At 35.9% G+C, this 21,898-nt stretch overlaps 1 pseudogene; it reads left to right on the top strand.

Annotated features, from left to right (window-relative positions):
• Window positions 1–18,644: 18,644 nt before the first annotated feature.
• LOC141249471 (ATP-dependent DNA helicase PIF1-like) lies at window positions 18,645–20,182 on the top strand (annotated as a pseudogene).
• Window positions 20,183–21,898: the final 1,716 nt, after the last annotated feature.

The raw sequence follows: 21,898 nt of genomic DNA on the forward strand, positions 1-21,898 counted from the left end.
AAGCTTCCTCTTACCAGTAGGTGTTTGTAAACAGATAGACGACGTCAATAGGAACTTGTTTTGGAATAAGCAGCATCCTTCGAGCCCACCGCTAATTGCTTGGGATAAGATCTGTAGACCCAAGGAATTTGGTTGTCTTGGCTTTCATAAAGTATCCAACACTAACACTGCTCTATAAACAAAACTAATCTAGAAAATTATCTCCGAACCTTTGAACATATGGGTCTGGATCATCTCGGAAAAATACCTTCAAAGTTCCCATGTGTTTACTTATAACAGCCACAAGAAGCACTTATGGCAGTTTGCACGACTCTTGTACCTCCGAGACGATTTTAAAAGAGGTACACATTGGATTCTAGGAAATGGTACTGACATTCATTTTTGCATAGTTAATTGGATTCCAGACACTAACATTACCCCATTGTTTAACCCAGCATGCCACTCATTATCTACAACAGTTGTTGAATTCATACTAAATGGGAAACAGTGGAATCCCCTTAAATTAGCCTTTATCATGCCCATACATATTGTGAACAAAATTATACGCATTCATATTCCGTGCGAGGAAATGTCGGATCCCCTAATTTGGAAGCACTCCACTTCTGGAGAGTTTTCCACAAAATTAGCAACGAATTCCATTACGAAAGCTCCCTTGTCTTCTTGGTCACATAATCCAGCCTATGTCAATATATGGAAACTCAAGATCCCACCCAAAAATACAGACCTTCCTTTAGAAGGCATTGGAAAATGCATTAGCAATGATAGATAGATTCAATAGATTTTCTAATTTTGTGCCTTTTCTCTATACATTTTGTGTGGCGACTATAGAAACTTCTTCTCACGTTTTCTTCCAATACTCGTTTACCAGCCATCTTATAACCCAAATCGAATACATAATTAACCACACATACAACATCCCATCGCTTATTCCGTTCAACAATAATTTCTATGCAATAATTCAAACCGGGAACCTCTTTGTTTCTTATGGTACGACGTCTGGTTACATAGAAACTCTATAATATTCAGCCATATCACATCAAGCCAATCCTCGACAGATCTTGCATTCTTCCTGGATAGCAGCTCTGCGGGATGCTTCCGACAGTAATCACCGCCCTCGTTCTTAGACCACAAAGCGGAGCCGTTCTCAAGATGCTTGGAAAAAGCCGCTGGCACAATGGTTCAAAATCAATTTCGATGCCCCTGTCCACCCAACTAGTATCTCCAAAACTAGGAGTGTTATAAGGAATTCAAACGAAACAATTATTGCCATCCACAATTGGAACATTCAGGATTGTGACCCTCTATATGCAGAAGCATATTCAGCGCTTGAAGTGCTGCAACTCGCTAATTCGCTGAAACTCCGATACATTATTCTAGAGGGAGACAACCTCTATGTCATTAATTCCATCAAACATATCTGGCGGGTGCCTTGGACTATAATTCTGATTTTACATGACATTAACTCCATTTTGGGTAATTTTATAGGTGTCAAGGTGTTGCATTTCTTTAGGGAATGTAACCATCTGGCGCATCTTATAGCGGCTCATTCAATGACGGAGAATCACATAAATGCTGTCAAAGCTTCAAGGTTTAATGCAGAGGGTCAAGGGTTTTTGTCTGGATTACCTCATGATTTTATTAGGAGGATGTAGCTGAGTGTGGGAGTTACTTCTTCCTCGACTCATCCTTTTGTCTCCCAACTTCTGAGCATTGTCCCCAGAGACAATGTGGGATCCGATCGGATTCGGAGCTAATGGATTCCATATTAGCCTTGTATCCAAATAACATTATGGGCTCCGTGAGGGAATACAACATTTTGGTTCAACCGCTTAATGAGATTCTCTTGATCCAATATATAAAGATAAAAAAAATTACGGACCCTAATATATAAAATCATTCAATAGGCTCCATTCTCTCCTCCCATCAGATGAAAGGCAGGGCATATAAAGTATTCTAAGGAGATCTGAGTCAAGAATATGATACACCTTCATTTCTCATTTTTATAGTTCCACAAAATATTTGATTATGGCTATGGATAATTATGTCGTCAATTGGTTCTTGATAATCTTAGCATGATTGATTTTGGCTTAGTATGGTTTTTCTAAATTGATATCAACTAAAATTTGTATTGAAGAAGAGCATGAAAAGTTCCTCAAAACTCTCCAATTATAAATAAGCCGTTTTGCACGGAATCACCCCTTATTTGGTCGAATTTACAAGGAACCACCCTCTATATCAGTATTTATTCAAAACAACCTATATTTCACATTTTTATTATTAGTGCCATGCAATGACGGTTTCCGTCCAAATTGAGACTGAAACCGACATTGGACATTTAATCCATTTCACCGCTTTTAATAGAAATTTGGACGGATACGTCATCGTGTGGCTCCTGGTAATAAAAAGTTGATATCTGGATGGTTTTGAATAAGTACCGATATAGAAGATGGTTCCTTGCAGAATCAACCAAGGATTGATTTCGTGCAAAAAAACCTATAAAATAATACTAGTATGATTGGTATCGGCCAAGGATTAGTTTTTCCAACTAATTTTGCTTTGTTCTTCTTGAATGATTAGTGAATTGATAATGCAATGGCACATGAACTCTTTTTCTTTCTACTATACTAGTATGAATTCTGAATCTTGTGTTCAAGTTATGAGAAGGATTGTGATGATTAGCTAAGTAAATTAACCCACATTCAAATCAATGATAATATTTTCATGAGCTCTCAGCCACCATGTATGTATAATGTAACAAGTATATTAATGCACAGTCAATATAAAATTGATGCACACTAACAAGTAAATCTATCCAAAAAATAAAATTAATGTCCACTTATACTCACATCAATATTCACTCTCACATCTAAAACTAATGCATACTCTTTCTCAAACAGATGCAAACTCAAGACAAATCAATATACACCCAAGTCTAAAGTTATGAACTCATACTTACACTAATTTTCATCGCAAGCCAGTGCACAAATCTTCTCACAAATATGCATACTCATAGTGAAACAATGAATACAAGAATGATAAGAAATAATAAACGTGTAAGGTAACATAAATGTACAGTTATACTTATATCAAATGCACAACCTCTCGTCATAAAACCAAACAAAGATACTCTCATTTTTAAATAATTGTGCGTTTAATGCAACCTAATAAACATAAAAATATTGACAAACTAATAACACCCAAGACAAACTAAAACCTCCGTTCACACACTTCAAACCTATACAGAGCATGAAAAGTTCCTTGAAAAGGTCCAATTATAAATTAATCATATCCTACTCTTTCCATTTTAGTTTTTCCAGTTAATTTTTGTGTATGTTGTTGTTGTATGATTGGTGAATTGATAATGCAATGGCTCGTGAAATCTCTTTTGCTTTCTTTTATTTTATACTAGGGGTGACCCGCGTGCTTCGCACGCGGGCTTGTGTTGTTTACTCTATTAGTGGGATGTTAAAGATACTATTTAGTTATTTTCTTTGTTGTAAAATACATGTCACTATAAGATATTAGTAACACTAATTTAGTAAGTTTTAGTGTATACTTGGACATATACTTGGATATATAGCTCCCTAACTCGTAATGGTAGAACCTATTTAGCGCTATAAGCTCTCTCGGTTGAGCACAATTTCTAGGAACAGTACATGTATAACAAATGATCGTATTGAGAATATGAAAACATCATCTTGAGGCTCTTATTTTCTTCAACCTTTATGTCTCTCTGTGGATAACTCTGTACTACATAAATGGAGAAAAGATTTTGGACATGAGCAGGGACCTGCAAAACAAAAACAAAGTTACCTTATATTTGGTCAATCACATAGGTCTTATACACAACATTTGTTGCATATAAAAAAACGTTCAAAAATTCTTACCAAAGTTTTGAGAGGGTAGCTTGGATCAAGCTCACGACACTATTAGTTTTAAAAAAAGAGACGCTTTGTCATTCTTCATAGGTAACTCACAAAATAAATGGCCTGAAATAATTTAAAATTGTGAATAACTAAGTATACTATCTTCATAAAAAAACTCTTTCAACTTTTTTTTTCTTCTTCCCTGCATTAGAGTACTTTAGGATTTTTTTCCTTCAGATTCTTATGCCATTTAAGGTCTTAAAAGCATCGTGAACGAACTATTTGGTTCCAAGGATTGAGAAACTAATTACTTTTTAAATAGTTCTGAGTACTCATATGTTGACCACTTTTTAAGTAAAGTTTTTATGGTGTAAGGTAGCACATAGCATTTTGTAGCTTGTTGTTTCCCTGTATTAACCTAATTTCAATAACCAGGAATTCGCAGTTACTCAACTATCTGTTACTATAGAGAGAACTGTAATCATTATGTAGTTTATAATGTAAGTTCTATGTGTCTAATAAATAGTTTAGATTACAACCTGAAAGCATGTATTTTAATTGGATTTTTATTTGCTGGACCAATTGATTGAAGTACTCCCTCCATCCTTATTTTATTTTTCCTTTTGACCGAATACACGGGTTTTAAGGGAAAAGTGAAGAGTAATAATTGTAGAGGAAAGAGATAGAGAGAAAGAGTAATAGTTGGGTATTTAATGAAAATTACTATATTATTATTTTATTATCTCTATCCTTTTTTATCTTTCCACATTCCTACCTTTATTTTATATTATTCTTTTACTCCTTCCGTCCCTTTTTTATCTTTCCGCTTTCCTACCTTTGTGTTATTATTTTACTCCCTCCGTCCCTTTTTTTATCTTCCCACTTTACTTTTCCGGTGTCTAATTTTTATCTTCCCACTTTTCATTTATAGAAACTACTTTTCATCAATTTTTTGTCAACTTTCAATACACTTTCACTCTATACAGTACAAATTCTCCTCTCCTAATACTCCCTCCGTCCCATAATGTCGTTCTGATTTGCTTCTACACACTTGACGATACACGGTTTGTATCGCTAATATCTATCATTGTATGTTAGTGTAAATTATAGGAAATTATATTATTAAAGTACTCATCGAGACGAATCAAAAAAGACCCCGCATGACTTTGTTTTTCCTTACACATTAGCAAGAATACAGAAAATGAACTTCGGTCGTGAATAGCGTCAAAATAACAATGAGAATTATATTATGGACAGGTGGAGTGAAATCTCTACTACTTAAATGTAGAAGAACTGTAAATGAATAGTAGTTTTGCAACTTTGGGCCTGTGATGTTTGAACTTGTGGGCCTGTCCAAATGAAATTTAGGCGTAGCAACCCATTTTTTATGCTCCTATCTCCTCACCCTCTCCCTAACTGGAACCCTACCTCGCAGCTTTCCACTCCGTACCTCTCCACATATCTTCTTTCATATCCTTCTCCAGTTCTCCTGGTGAATCCCGGGAGAAGGCGTCAAAGGTTTGCAACTCATAAACTCAGTCAACGCTCTATTTAAATTCATTCAACGTATAGGTTTTAGATTTCACTTCTTGTCAATTCTCGTATGTGTTCGACCAGTAAGAATATGGATGAATTGCTTTTACTGTGCAGGAGGTTCTCAAGGCTTTGCTTCCTGTTGCAAATCGCCCAGTGTTATCTTATGTGCTAGAGCTTTTGGAGCAACGCAATCTGAAGGACCTTATAGTGGTGAGGATTTAGTTCAATCGCTTTTGCTTTATATTGGATTTTTCGACAATTTGATGACTTTTCTTATGAAATGTTCTTTATTCTGCTTTTAATTTTGCAATTGGAAGTTTAATTTGTTTGTATGCTGGCCCCCTTGTTCCTAATGCCATTTATCGATGTAAATTTATAGGTCGTTGAAGGTGAAGAAGTTGTTGTTCTTGTTGGAGGTTAGAGGCGGAAAACTGAGAGAGTGAGTGCTTAATGTTTTACATATATCCTATAGATATATAGACTTAATTTTCTCCCTCTCAACCTTTTCAACTGATTTTTTTTCCATTGATGATTTGGGTAGGTATCAAATGAACGGACTTAGATGTTTGGTTTCACTGTACAATAATCATTTAAACGGTATCCTTGCTGATGAAATGGGTCTAGGCAAGACTATTCAGGTACATTCTCATTTTACTTGTACGTGTTCTTTTCTTTAGAAAGTTTCAATTGTATATATAATAACATGAGTTACTTTTGTAGGTCATTTCCCTTATTTGTTACCTAATGGAGAACAAAAATGATAGAAGACCTTTTTTAGTTGTGGTTCCATCATCTGTGCTTCCTCGGACCTTGTTCTTCTTGGTTGTATTGTATGGACTCAACTCTGAAACTCAAGATTCTGAGTTCTCTCTCCCTGTTCGGTGTTAGCTAAATTTGCTTTGATATGTGAGCATGCTCTACTATGACTTAACTTATATTTCTAATAATAAGGTGTCAATTCTGATGTACCTTCTTCTATAGTTCAGGATTGACTTATGATTGTGGCTAACCAGCTGCCCGTTGAAGCACAGTGAAGGCCACACAACAAAAGGTGGACTTTCAGTTGGGATAAATGGTGTTTTTTTTCAGTTCTGGAATCTCTTCTAATTTTCCATTGGTAATGGGCGGTATGCCAGTTGGACAACAACTATCATTGTCTCCTAACAATGACAATCAACCAGTGATATGGCAGGCCCTTTCTTATACAGAGATAAGTCATTTTTTTAAAGATCTCTTCCCTCCGTCTCTCCAAATCCAACCAATTCTAAGTTTAAATGTTTTTTTTTTTTTTTGCAGTTCCAGGATGGAATGATCTTCCATTGGTGAATGGTGCTATGGCAGGTGTACAATTGGACTATTAACAAGGCATATTAGGGATATTATGCAGTAATTTGGATTTGATTGTTTTGTGACCTCAGATCATCTAATCTCTATTTTACTTTCCATTCAAAAGGTTGATTTTGATCTTGGAAACTATGAATGATTTCTTGACATCAAGATGACACCCGATAACAACATCACAACAGGGACAATAAGCCAGTTAAGGAGTGAATTCAAGTACCTTCTTTTATCTGTGTTTATAAATTCGTTCAAAATTAACTTTGCTCGTAAAATTTGACAGCATGTCCGTTGAAAGGAAAGGAGGGGAGACTATTTAGAAAAACAGTCCAGGTATTTTCTTCCAGTTTTACAGTATGTAATTATTTTCAATCTATAAATTATTAATTTACTGTGTTTTTTTTTTTAGGTTGTCCCTCAGAAGACAGACTCCATTCAAGAATGGATTGAAAGAGTAGCACATGTACCAGTAGATGGAAAAGATGGGCCACCTGATGTTGTGTTATAGAGTTGGGTGGAACTATTGGTAAGTTGATAATCAAACCGTGAATCTGCAAGAAGATCAAGGTTGAGGAAACAGGTACAGAATCGTATAATTTCTTAATTAAATCTCGTTTGAGAGAGGCTGCTGAAGTTTTGTTTTGTAGGCTGAAACTGAAGAGCTTGCAAAGCAAGTTGAAGCCTTGAGTGTTGAGAATACCGCTCTGAGAACCGAAATCAATCAGCTTGCACTCGCCCACTTTCGAAGGAATAATGTCACTCTACATGTATACAACAATGACATACAACTCATGTTACAATGTGGTAAGGTGGAAAATCACGAACGGTCCCCCATATGCACATGCTTTGCAATATTCAGTTTAGTATCAGATGCTCACAAACTTTCTTTCTATTCTATTTAGTTATCTTTTTTTTATCAGATCCTTTTCGCCGTTGTTTGTGTTTGTCTATGAATTGGATGTTGTTTCCGTGTATTCATTGCTCATAGATTGTGGATCTTGATGGATGTATTGGATTTTAATTTGTATTTATCAAGTTTATTTGCATGAGATTTTGATTTGACCAATTAATTTTTACTTCTGAGCCTCTGCATCTACTTAACTGGTTTGGTGGGAGAATTGGTTTGTGAACTGAAGACTAAGTTGCTTTCTTGGATTTTCATCGCTTTTAAGTTACATCTGTCTGTCCATGTCTTGAATATGTGAAACTTTATGCGTCGCCTGTTCCATAGCCACATGATTTGACAATCTTTTCTTCTCTTTTTTCTTGACAGATATTGAAGACGAAGGTTCTCGATTTGAACTAGGCAATCAAAGACGATGACTTCAGAGGCAACTGAAGAACGAGGAAGGCTAACAAATGCATTAATATGGGGGTTGTTATAATTAGGGTTTAGATTTGGGGTTTTTGAAATTCTGGTTTTGTTTTGTAGGCTGAAACTGAAGAGCTTGCAATTGCATTGGTCTAGCTGCTAAAAAATCTATAAGTTCTTTACATAAATTCTGTATGATTTTCATCTTCAAGGGTTCCGTTGATTTTAGATCTGAATTGTTGTCTAATCGCAGGTTATTTGCAGTCCCTTTTTGGGATTTACTCGGTAAGAATTCAGAACGCTGGTGTTAGGAGACCACCTAGCGATGATGTTCAGATTCAAGGTGTTGCAGATCCAGTTTCCTTTAGAAAGGTGATGTTTTGCACTAATCTTGTGTAACTTCTTCTTAAATTAAGTGTTAAGTCATTCCCTATTGATAATTTCATGCACTTCAGTTCAGGCTGTCTATTCCATCGCAGCTCGCATTTGCCGCAAACAACGTCTTCTATTTACCTACCTTCACTGAGATCGCGTTCGTAAGTCACTTTATTTTTACGAAGTTCCTGTCTATTCTTCTTCACAATTCTATAATTGTAGAAACTAGGTGAGAATTCTTCTGTAAATAGTGCGTCTTTGCGGTTACGACTAGGTTGGAATATCGGTAACTGGCGATCTTGCTTTTAGACTGATAATTCAGGGAATTCGTGAGTCAGAAATTAATTTAGAGATGAACAGATGGGCTTGATTTTAAAGCCAATTCCGAACCAGTAATTTATGTTGTTTCTGTCCATTACTCTGGATGACATTCAATTTCACCTATAATCTCTTGAATCTGTGTGCTCAATGCTCTTAGGTACACCCTCTCCACAAGCACCCCCGACTCAGGGGGACCAGAAAAGTCCTTTCATAGATTATATTGCATTTCTAAAGCAGCCTAAGGTTTTCTTTCGTAAGTTTCTCATGGCTTCTATGTGGTTCAAATTCGACAAATTTCGATCGTGTTTTTTAATTGATGTATTGTTTGATTGAATTTGTTAGTTCGAATAAAAACGGTAAGGGTAAGAGACCTGGTAAAGGAGGAAACAAGTTCTGGAAGTGGGGATTCAAGACTCCTAGAGAGGCCATTGAAAATAATCATCTTCTTTATGTCTCCCTTCCGTTTATTCTCAATATAGGGTTTCTGTTTCACTTCATTGACCTCCTTACTGGTAAAATTAAATCTTTGCGTGATATTATAGCCATATGAATCTATCTTTCCGATCTTGAATTACAAAAAAGGTAAATTGTGTGATGTGAACCTTCTGGTAAAAGGATGAGCTCGAACCTGAATGAAATCTGAATTAAAACACTTCTTTGTTGTCTGTAAATTGAATATGGTTATATAAATCATGATTATCACTGAGCATGAGTAAATTGAGCTTGATAGAACTTGCTGCCATATCATATAGCTTTACTGTTGGTTTATTCTGTGCATGTCATAGCTTGAGTTCTTACTCCTACAAACATCAATATTGACAGGAACTTACATTGACAAGGAATGCCCATTCACTAGAACCGCGTCAGTCAGGGGGCGTATTCTGGCTGGAACTTGCCACAGTGCAAAGATGATGCAAACTATTATTGTTAGTCGGAATTACCTTCATTGGGTTAAGAAATATCAAAGGTCTATATATCTATTGGTCTTGTTTCTTATTGTTTTTTCTACAACTAACATGTTTTTTTTGTTCAATTGTTAGATATGATAAGAGACACTCTAACATCGTTGCTCATGTTTCTCTCTGCTTCTGTGTTAAAGAAGGAGATCATATTATCAATGGACAATGCAGGTAAGATCAGAAAATCCAACATCTATAAGTCATTTTTTTATCATTCAATTATTTATTAACCACTAGGCAGCCTAATTCGTTGTATGCCTATGCCTTGTAGTGATTTAATTACTTATCTTCCGGAAATTAATTCTATTTGAGCAGGAATTTTCATCAAACATATATGATCTAAAATTAACGATCTTTTGAGAATTAGTTATGCCATTTGAAGAAGTCCAAGTTTCTGATCTCTATCTTACTGTCCCCTTAATGAAGCAATTACCTCTAAATCTGGTTGTTAAAAGACTACAAATTTAATTCTAAATCTATGGTTGTTAAAAGACTACAAAAATAATGAAAAGAGTAAGACCTTGTTTTCAGCTACCCGGTTACAACAAGATAATTACAGTTTATAACATGTGATTTATGAATAAATACTTTATGACAAGTAATGCTGCCCTTTCACCTATGTGGGTTTTGTATCCTTCTTTGATAACTACAATTCATGGAGTAACTGCTATTGATTGTTATCATCTAAAATTATTCTTCATACCTGCTTTTTGTTGGATTCAAATTAATTGGAAAGTTGCTCGATGGTGTCACTGCTACCGATTTAGTCTTGACTGTGACACAGATGTTGAGAAAGCATGGTGTTATTGGCAAGTTTGTTGAGTTTCATGGTAAGTTGCAGTGCTATCTGATGATATGAACTTTAACTTTGTGATCAAAGTAGTCTCAGTAAAACCTTTTCCTGTTATGGGTCAACGTGTGGGCAAGCTACCACTTGCTGATAGGGCCACTATTGCAAACAAGATGTTTGTTGACTACAATGAGGTAATATGAACTACAGATGATATAGTTTCTGTATGTTTTTTTCATGTCCTATATAACGCTGATCTGTACTTTATTTTGGATGGGCTTTATTAATGAAATCGGCCCATTTAGTTTCTAATCGGCCCATTTAGTTTCTAACCCTCTATTTGCTGACCAGACATCGGCCCATTTAGTACTAAATTTGCTTAGTGGACTTGCATTATATTATACATATATATATTTATACTTTTTCCATGGTTGAATTTGAGTGCAGCTGTAACATTAAAGTATATTTTTTTACAGTGAGTGGAATACACATGTCTTAAACTAAAGTAGCCTTTCTTTTACATGTGTCCTGTTCTCATGCAGAAACTCTACACGTGTCTTCCATTTGAACTCACATATAGTTGTTATTTATACTTGTTCTTTAGTCCACTTTTCACATACTATATTATTACTTGTAACTTAGTTAGTTCAGTTTCTACTCTCCAATGTGCATGCATGTTTTCTGATTTCTGTTGAGCCAATAGTGCCTCAGGTTGCTGTTCTCATTTCTCCCTCCCTTCTTTTTGCCTTTCTTTTAATTTAATTTTTTAATTATTTAATTTTAATTTTGTTTAATTTTTTTATTTTGAAATTTGAAATTTGAAATCTGGGTCTGCAGCTCTCGTTTTCTGTCTTCCTTCTCTATGCATGTTGAGATTTCTGCTGTGCCAACAACTTCTCAGTTTTTTATTCTCATTTCTGCCATTCCTTCTTCTGATTTTTGTTTGAAATTTGGAATCTCATTCTCTTCTTTCCGTGTTTTTCTGACTAAGGAAATGTAATTTACATAGAATGAACTGCGTGTTTGTGTGTTTTTATCACTTGAGGTTGCAAAGCAAAAAAAAACACTTAATCGATACCCAGAATGCAGATAATTTAAAACAACCTTCTCAGTTCTGTACTTCTGTTTTATTATCTTATTCAGGATATATATGCAAACTTCCTTGACTTTAATTTCTTTTGTATGCAGTCTTCCTTGATTTCAGCTTCTTCAATTTATCCTTTCAATTCAACTATTTCCAAATTCCAAACTCAATGACTACATTGCATTGCCTACTATTTAAGTAAAATAATTTTCTGCAAAAAATATCAGCAATGCCAGTTAACTTTGTGTAATAGAGAATCATATTTACTATCTTGGTTCAGAACACATCATTGATATTGTAATTTTAATATTGTTTGAAATACTCAAGGACATTTATTTGGACTTAGGTTTAAGAACATTGTTATGCAGTTTGTTTACGTTAAAGGTACCATATTCACTTTCTTCTCTCTCTATCTTTTGCAGTATGCCTCCCCATAAAGTGTACTTTGACTCTTTGGTTCCAAGATCTCGATACCATGCAGTCCGTGCAAAGGTAATCAGCAAAAAAAACGGTCAAGGAAAACAAAAGTATCAAAGACTTCTATTTGTTGACGAGAAGGTATTTTACATATCTCCCTTTGTATTTTACCTGTATGAAAATTGCATTATATCCCACTGTTCACCCACCTTTCTAATATCTCTCTTTCATGTCTTCAAAGGGGCTGACAATGAAGGGTATATTGTTCGGTCACAATGTGGATTACTTCGACGAGATATTTAGTGAGGATCACTGCTACGAAATGAGCAACCTTGTAGTATCAACAGTGGACCCATGCTACCAGACTTACCCGGACGAGAAGCAGATTCACATTAACACTTCATCATCGATAAAAAAGAGTAGATTCTGCTGACTTATCAATACAGTTCAACTCTAATCTTTCAAGACTTTCTGACCTTCCAAGAGAGCTCGCCTCGTATAATGCCACTTTCGGTGCGTTTTTCCTACTTTTATTTTCCCATTCATTGTCATTGTCATTTTGGTGTAGACAGCATCTTCAACTAAAAGAATGTCAAAGTAAATAAACAGTGTGTGTTATTCCAGTTTTGTTACAAAGATCTTAAAAACATATGAATAATTACACTGCTGGCTATATATACTGTAAATTGAAAATGACATTTCCCAGAAAAATAAAAAAAAGTCTCAGTAGCGAATTGATAACAGCAACAATGTAACAGTTAGATTATGTATTATTATATTATTCCCGTCCTCTCTTAGGATTAAGAGTTCCATTTATGTATTTATTATGCGTAACTTTTCAACTTCTTTTACTGGATTTCTAACTCATAATTCAGTGGTCATGTTTTCTTCAGCATCATTTTCCTGATTTTCTACTACATCACGGCTCAAATATATGATGCTACTATTCTGCGTGTGCATAACCTGACAGAGTAGCTTATATTACATTGCAAATCAGGTGTAAACTGGCTTTTTACTCTAGCAACAGACTTGCTGTGGTAGCAAGCCACAGTATTCAGACCTAAAGCATTATTTAAACGGAAGGATAACATTGAAAGAAAGAATGAAAGAACCTTAGATTTACCATAATTCCTTGATATTTTTTTACACTGGTTTGATTAATGCCATCTTTCCATTTGTTTATATATATATATATTTATATCTTCATTTAATTATTGAATAGTTTGCGCCTACATCGTCCTGCAGATATGATTGTAGTTGTACTTCATTTCACAACTCCGCGGAAGGTGCATAACAGGATTTCTAACTCAAAGTCACAGCTTGCAGAGTTGCATATCACTGATGATAGGTACAGTTTATATACTTCCCCCTCTTATATCAATTCATCTGAAACTGTCATACCTAACATTATTTCTAAACGCTCATTTTAGTTGTTCGGAAGCTGTTCTCCTTTCTCTATGGAACGAGTTTGCAGTAGCTTGTGAGAAATTCGGCGACACGGATCCTTGCGGTATGGTCATCGGTTTAACTGGTTTGAAGATACGAGAATTAACGGTTCATTTTTCAATGATTTCGTACCGCTGTTAACATATGCAATCTCATCTTCTCGTTCTCTTTCCTCGCGATAACTTACAATTACCATTTCCATGATGCACTAACAGGATTCTCCTTGTCGACGTGCTACCATTCTAAGTTGGACATCAATCCCACTGGGACTAGAGCCGAAGAACTTCGACATTGGTACGCTTCTTCTTTTTCGGGTTGGAGTTCTGATACCGGTCTTACATTTTATATTTTCTCTCTGTTATTCTCTTAATTTTTTCGGGTGACTTTCCTATGTTATTGTTTCTTGATTTGTTATTCTTCTGTTGGTTATTATTAATAGGTTCAAAGCTAACCGTGAATCTATCTTCACCGCCACTGGCATAACCACCATACAGAAGGAAAGTCTTCCACGTGAACTTCCTATCACATCAATACAGAACGCACTTGGCATGACGGTATGTTTTACTTTTTCCCTGTTTTACCCTCTCGTAATTCCTATTTAAACCACTTAACTTCTAACTTCTCAAATCCTTAACTCATTTTTGTTTGCATGCCACCTTCAGGTATCTGATGTCACCAACGCTGATGTCGTGAAAATTGCAGCTTATGTCCCGGACTTCACTTTGCACCGTTTGCGCTTAACCGTATCTTGTAATTTGTGTGCCACGTCCTGCGACGTGCCACCAGACGCTTTTTATCAATGTGATAGATGTCAAACCAATGCGATCTCCACCGCGAAGTAAGGACATCCCTTTATACATATGCAAGGCTTTAACAACATCGTATAATTACTTATTTGCCTTACACACTTGCGTATATATATGTAGAATGTTCTTGGATTTCACCGCCACAGACGGTACAGGAACTCTTAAACTGTCCACCAATAGTAGAACGGCCGAGAAGCTGCTCAAAGTCAAACCAGCCGATCTTTACAACATGTCTGAGAAGGTACTACTTCCTTTTCTTCTGGCCTGTATGAGCCTCCTCAGTACGAACTACGTTTGAGGATGGGAAACAGAAATACTGTTTTCCGTTGTTTTTAATTAGATGAAGTTGCATACATTATATATATATATATGAACATGTCTTACTCTTACAGCTTTTTATTCTGTTTCTAGACTGCAATAATCTAACATTCAAAGGACATATTTGCTACTGGAAAACATGAAACTTTAGTGTAATCGTTGTATGTAATGGCAGGAACGTATTTCCTTTGCTGAAAGCACAAGTACTGCACTGCGCAGCAAGAAAACAGAAATGGTCTTGTCACCTGTGCCTAGCTTACTTACGGATCATAACAAACTGGTTTGGCGGCTCAAGGAAATACTCTAATCAACAGGCCTTTGATGAAACGACATCTTTTGCTTTGTATATTTTGATTGTACATATATGGCGTATAATCCTAGCATGCAAATAAGCGGGCAGGTATATCTACTTGTGGAACCACATCAGGCTTGCGCTACTTCTAAAATGACCCATCCACCACCTCATCCCACTTATTTTTTGGTACACAGTGGGCTTTTGTAAAGAATATGTTATCCCACCTATTTTTTGCAGCAGTGGGCTTTTGTACTGGAAACAACTTTTGTACTGGAAAACAATGTAGTAAACACCAGCTACCCAGCTTTTGTAACGGAAACATTGTATCTGTATTTCCAGTGTTTACTATCACAAGGATTTTACTACTACAAATGTGCGACTAAATTTCGCAACTCCCTTGTTGAAGTGAACCATAGTCATATGTAATAATTATTAAAGTAAATTATATATACTGTCGTCATTAATGCAGGAAAAACTCCCTTGTTGAAGTGAACCATAGTTATATATAATATTTATTAAAGTAAATTATGTATATTGTCGTTACTAATGCCGGAAAAATGTTTGAATAATTGACTTCCTCTTTCGGAAAATGCTTCACTCTTCACATGAATACACTATTATGCAAATACATTCATACATACTAGACCTCATAAAACTCAAGGCAAGAAACACTCAACAAGCATACGAACTTCATTGGCCTTAAAATACAAAATCAAGTACTTGTAGGATATAATCCTATTAGTTTTATTTATTCATGCAATTAAGTACTTGTAGGATATAATCCTATTAGTTTTATTTATTCAAGCTTTTTTCGTGTTAGCAATGTCTGCCCCTAAATGCTAATTTTTAAGTGCAATTACTTCTAGGAAAACACAACTTACTAGATGCAGATCTGTTTTATGCAGGTACAAACATATATACAACGTAATGTTCGCAATTTATAACGTCTAAAAACAATGGCAAGCAGTTCCACATCAATGCCAGCTTCTTCCGGCAAGAAAAGGAGAAGAAGTCGAATACCGATCGAACCAATTTATCGGGCCCTTGGTATGTCTTGCGTGCCCTCAACTACATGCACTATGTCAACTCCAACCACGTGCAAGTCTTGTCAAGCCGTTATATTTGCGTACGAGTGCCCAACTTTCTGCTGCCAGAATAGTAAGATTAAGTTGGCAACAAATGACACTCCTCAGGAACTTATTGACTTGTTCACTAAAAACGATGAACGTGGAAACAATTTCAGACAATACGTTAGAGTTTACAACAAGTTCTTTGCATTCATTTCTCTCGGAGGTAAGTTCAAAAAGTAAACTGAAAAAGGCATATATACATTAGTTCTCCATGGACAACTTTACCACTTCATTTCTGATTTATTGCCTGACTCGAACAACCCGAACTACCTTCAAATGTATTTTTATGACGGTGCTACTGAATTTGATACAAGAATTAACCATTTCAAGGAATTATGCCCAGATATTATTTCCATTCTAATGTCACTTATGAATCTAAACCCTTATGCACATTTTTTCCGGTCCTTACGAGAGATCGATATTAGAGAGAGTTCAAGAATTATAATTCCTCATAACCCTGTATTAGACCAACGTGTTTACAATGCTCCTACGTCTAATGAAGTTGCCGCAATATTCATTGAAGAAAATAACACATCTCAAATTCATAGCCCCCACATCATAGTACATGGAAAATCAGCAGAACCACATAGAGTTATGCACTACTTCGGTTGTTACGACCCATTACAGTATCCACTCTTATTTCCAAAAGGAGAATCCGGCTGGCATCAAGGTATCAAGATAAATCAAGTTATGCCTAACCAGCCAAATGAAGACACCAACTTTCCAATATCTACGTGCTCAATTCAAGACACAACTGCTCTACTACTTCGAGAGATTGAAGGTAATTATCTCACCCTGCATACTCCTTTGTTCCACAATAACAAATATTTTTCATGTCATTTCATATCTGTCTACCTATCTTACAGCATCACAAAGAAGGCCACCTAAAGATGACAAGGAAATATCTTGTAGGGAATATTATGCGTACAAATTACAAATAAGACCAAACAACTTCCCAATCAGATCGGGGCGAATATTTCTCCAGTATATTGCTGACATGTATGTCAAAATAGAAAACTCGCGCCTCGACTTCTTGCGCAGAAATCAAACGCTAATCAGAAGTGAATTATATCAAGGTATAGTTGATAGTGTGAACGAGGGAAACAGAAATGCCGCATCAATTGGTCGACGTGTTATTCTTCCACCATCCTTTATTGGCGGTCCAAGAGACATGAGATGTCGATATCTAAATGCGATGGCTCTTGTTCAGAAATATGGCAAACCAGATTTATTCATAACAGTTACTTGTAATCCAAACTGGCTAGAAATACGATCACAACTTGCGCCGACGGAAACACCTCAAGATAGGCCGGATTTACTATCAAGAATCTTTCACTCAAAGCTCAAGTTGCTGAAAAAACAGATAATGGAAGACAACATGTTCGGTCCAGTTGCTGCAAAAGTTCAAGTTGTTGAATTCCAAAAACGCGGCTTACCACATGCACATATCTTATTAATACTTGAATCGAAACATAAAATAGTAAATCCTGAAGCTTTTGATAGATACGTATGTGCAGAACTACCATCTACAGAATACCCGTATTTAAGAGGACTCGTAATGAAACATATGATGCACGGTCCATGCGGAAATCTTAATCCGAATTGTGCATTAATGAAAGAAGAGAATCATCGACGCACCTGAAAGGCAAAATATCCGAAGAACTACGCAGATTTCACTACATGCGGTGAAGATTCATATCCAATTTACCAAAGACGTCACAATGGAGATTCTGTCCGCATTAGAGGTTGTACACTTGACAACCAATGGGTGATTCCTTATAATCCCTACCTCCTTGATACTTTGGATTGCCACATTAACGTTGAAATATGTTCCACCATAGAAGCGGTAAAATATTTACAAATACGTATACAAAGGGCACGACCGAGTTAGCTTTAACATCTCACAGAATGACCGTTACAAAGAGGACGAAATCACAACATATCAAAATGGAAGATGGGTATCCCCGCCTGAAGCTGCTTGGAGAATATTTGGATTTAATTTATTCGAAATGAGCCCTGCAGTACTCCCATTACAAATACACTTACCACAAATGCAACTTGTTCCATTCAATGAATATGAAAACTTACAAAACGTGGTTAATAATGAAAACAGAAATAAAACAATGTTAACAGAATTCTTCGTCCATAACAAAAACAATCCGGGAAATGTTCCTTACTTATACCACGAATTTCCTCTGCACTATGTATGGAATAAATCACGCAAACTTTGGAACCACGAGGAAAATACCAAAATCCTTAGGCAGGCTAACATATGTTAGCCCTACAGAAGGGGAACGATATTACTTGAGACTTCTTCTAACACATACAAAAGCACCGACTTCATTTGATGACCTACTAACAGTGAATGGTATCAAATACAATACGTTTCAACAAGCAGCTAAAAAGGCAGGATTAATAGAGGATGACCATTATGTCGATCTATGTATGGAAGAAGCAAATCAAACTCACATGCCCACCACATTACGCAGACTCTTTGCAACTTACTCGTATATTGTGACCACGTAGATCCTAAAGCCTTATGGAAACGCCATTTCAAATCCCTTTCAGAAGACTTTACATTCCAATATCCCACACAACATGCAAAAGTTTTGCATCTGACATGCGTAGCAATTGAAAATTACTTAGACAGTATGGGAAAGAGTCTTAAGCATTACAAACTCGATAATCTTGATGAAATTGATACATTTGGATGTAGAATTTTCAAAGACATCACTGATGCACTACATGCTCCTATCCCTCCATGTTATTCTAACGCACCCGATCTACTCAACCAAGAACAACAAGTAGCGTATACTAGCATAGTAAATCACATCCAGCAAAATATACCTGGAGCATTTTTCATAGACGGACCTGGCGGAACAGGAAAAACATTTTGTACTGTGCTCTTTACGTAAAGGCTCGGTCACTAGGGAAAATCGTCCTTCCAATAGCGACATCTGGAATCGCTGCATCAAACATACCTACAGGAAGAACAGCACATTCTCGTTTCAAACTACCGATCGATGACACGGGCTCTTTAGTCTGTAATGTTTCCAAACAAAGCAGTTTAGCACACCTACTCAGGCAATCTTCACTCGTAATATGGGATGAAGCGTCAATGGCCAAAAAGGAGAATATTGAATCACTAGATTTGCTGCTGCAAGATATATGCGACACCAATGACATTTTTGGTGGAAAAGTGATAGTGTTCGGTGGAGATTTTAGACAAGTTTTACCTGTACTACCTCACAGAACACAGCATGAAGCAGTATGTGCAAGCTTAGTAACCTCCCACTTGTGGCCAAAAATGACTAAATTTAAACTTACTACCAACATACGAGCACAAGCAGATCCTGTATTCAGCGACTTCCTACTGAAACTCGGAAATGGAAATCTACAGAACAAAGAAAAGTCGTTTATTGACGTTCCTACTACAATTACAGAATGCCATACAATCGATGACAACTGCTTCAACCTACTAACTACTAGCATATTCCCAGAAATGAGTGAGCCTGACTTAAACGTCTCTATTTTTTCCAACAGAGCCATACTGAGCCCCACAAATGATGACGTTGACATAATAAATGCCTCATTAATTGAAAAATTCCCAGGAGAACCATCTACATATAAAAGCATTGACACAGTTACCGACGAAAATTGTAATATATATCCAATGGAATTCCTACACACACTTTGTCCATCGGGAATGAGTCCACACATGTTAACTCTGAAAGCAGAATGTCCTGTAATATTACTAAGAAACATAGACCCATCGTCCGGTTTGTGTAATGGAACTAGAATGATTTGTAAAAAATTCTATCGAAACCTTATATACTGTGAAATATCTTCCGGCTACTACAAAGGTGAACAATTTTTTATTCCACGGATTACACTCAAAGCACCATCATCGCTAAAATATCCTTTCCAATTCCAACGCAGACAATTCCCCATCAAATTATGTTTCGCAATGACCATTAACAAAGCACAAGGACAAACTCTTGATAGAGTAGGATTGTACTTACGCCAACCATGTTTTTCACACGGACAATTATATGTAGGCTGCTCAAGAGTAAAGTGCAGGAACGATCTTAAAATTTTCACCAACATTGCTACTGAAACCTCTCACAACAAACAATCTATTGAAAATGTTACATCTTTTGAAATTCTCAGAAAAGCACATATCATATAATCATAAACTGCATCACTTACATCTCATTCTCTTAGCAAAACAAAACGTAACCATTCCACATCAAGGTACGCTTTTGCAATTACAACTCCTACTAATATATATAACAACAAACAAAATTATTCACAACTACCCATGATACCATCCTCAGGTATCGTCCTTCAGATTACAAGCAAAACTTCAACTACAACTCCTAAGAATTCTTCCTAGATCATGAGGCAGCCACAAGCTTTTTGGAGCCAAACAAGTACTAACAGTATATATAGAATAATACCCTCTTATTGCAGTTTCCATTGATTTTTTAATTTATTATTAATTAATTTAGTGATTTGCTAATCCCGCTTTTGCATGAAACATGACTTCTATATTAGGTTGTACCTACTGAAGATCATTGTCAACTAAACCTCGATAAAATCTACAAAGCAGCTGCGCAAACTAAACTTCCTCCCTCCCTCTTCAACCAAATATCAATGCAATATAAACTTTTGTTTCATCAGTTTTCACTATTGTAAAAATGTTCTTTCTTTCATTTTATTTACCAAACACGAATATTGTAATAGTACTAAGTTCCGCTTCGTGTTGTTCTTCAATTTATATTATATATATATAATAGTAATTCGTATTGATAGTTTAATCCGACTCCAAGTAAAATAAAACAACACCGAAATAATAGAAAAACACATCGTATAACACACGGGCGCTTGCGCCCGCGCCTCACCTAGTAATAATATAAAAATAGGATACCGGAAAAGGGTAGTGGAAAGAAGAAAAAGGAGCGCGAAAACCTTATGAGCACTAGTTTTTTATATTATTATTTTATTCCATCCGTCCCTTTTCATCTTCCCGCTTTCCTTTTCCAGTGTCACATTTTTATATTATTATTTTACTCCCTCCGTCCCTTTTTTTTATCTTTCCGATCTCCTTTTCCAGTATACCATTTTTATCTTCCTACTTTCCGTAACAGTAGTTTTTATATTACTATTTTATTACCTACTTTTCATTTAGTAAAAAAGGGACGGAGTGAGTGAATAATAATATAAAAATGAAACACCGGGAAAAAAAAGTGGAAAGATAAAAAAGATGGAGGAAGCTCTCACAATTTTATAATATGTATAGACTAGTATGAATTTTGAATTTTTTGTTCAGGTAATGAGAAGAATGAAGATGATTAGCTGTCAAACTAACCTACGTCCAAACTAATGACAAGATTTTATGTACTATCGGCTATCATGTGCGTAGAAGTGACAATTAAACTACTGCACACCCAATACTAAATTGATGCACACTCTGAAGGAAATTAATGCACACTTATACTCACATGAATGTGTATTCTCTTATTGCAAACTAATGCATACTTCTTCTCAATCCAATGCAAACTCACAGATCAATGTACATCAAAGTCTAAAGTTATGAACTCAAACTCACATGAATGCACAATTACTCATCACAAGTTCAACGCATCTTCTCAAAAATTTGCATACTCAAAGCAAACCAATGCACATAAGAATGATAAAAAACAATGAACACATAAGGAAACATTACTGCAAAATTATACTCATATTAATTCACAACCTCTCATTGTAAAACCAAGGCACACTTCTTTCCAAAGAGATGTAAATTTTAATGCAACCTAATTAACGCAAAAAAGCTAACACACTAATGACCCTCAAGATGAACTAATGCATATGATAGGCTTAGTCGTTTATGACGCCTAGAGTT

The sequence above is a fragment of the Phyllobates terribilis genome, unplaced genomic scaffold (assembly GCF_046119375.1).
Source record: "Phyllobates terribilis strain yellow unplaced genomic scaffold, ASM4611937v1 Scaffold_4585__1_contigs__length_59181, whole genome shotgun sequence".
Classification (NCBI taxonomy): Eukaryota; Metazoa; Chordata; class Amphibia; order Anura; family Dendrobatidae; genus Phyllobates; species Phyllobates terribilis.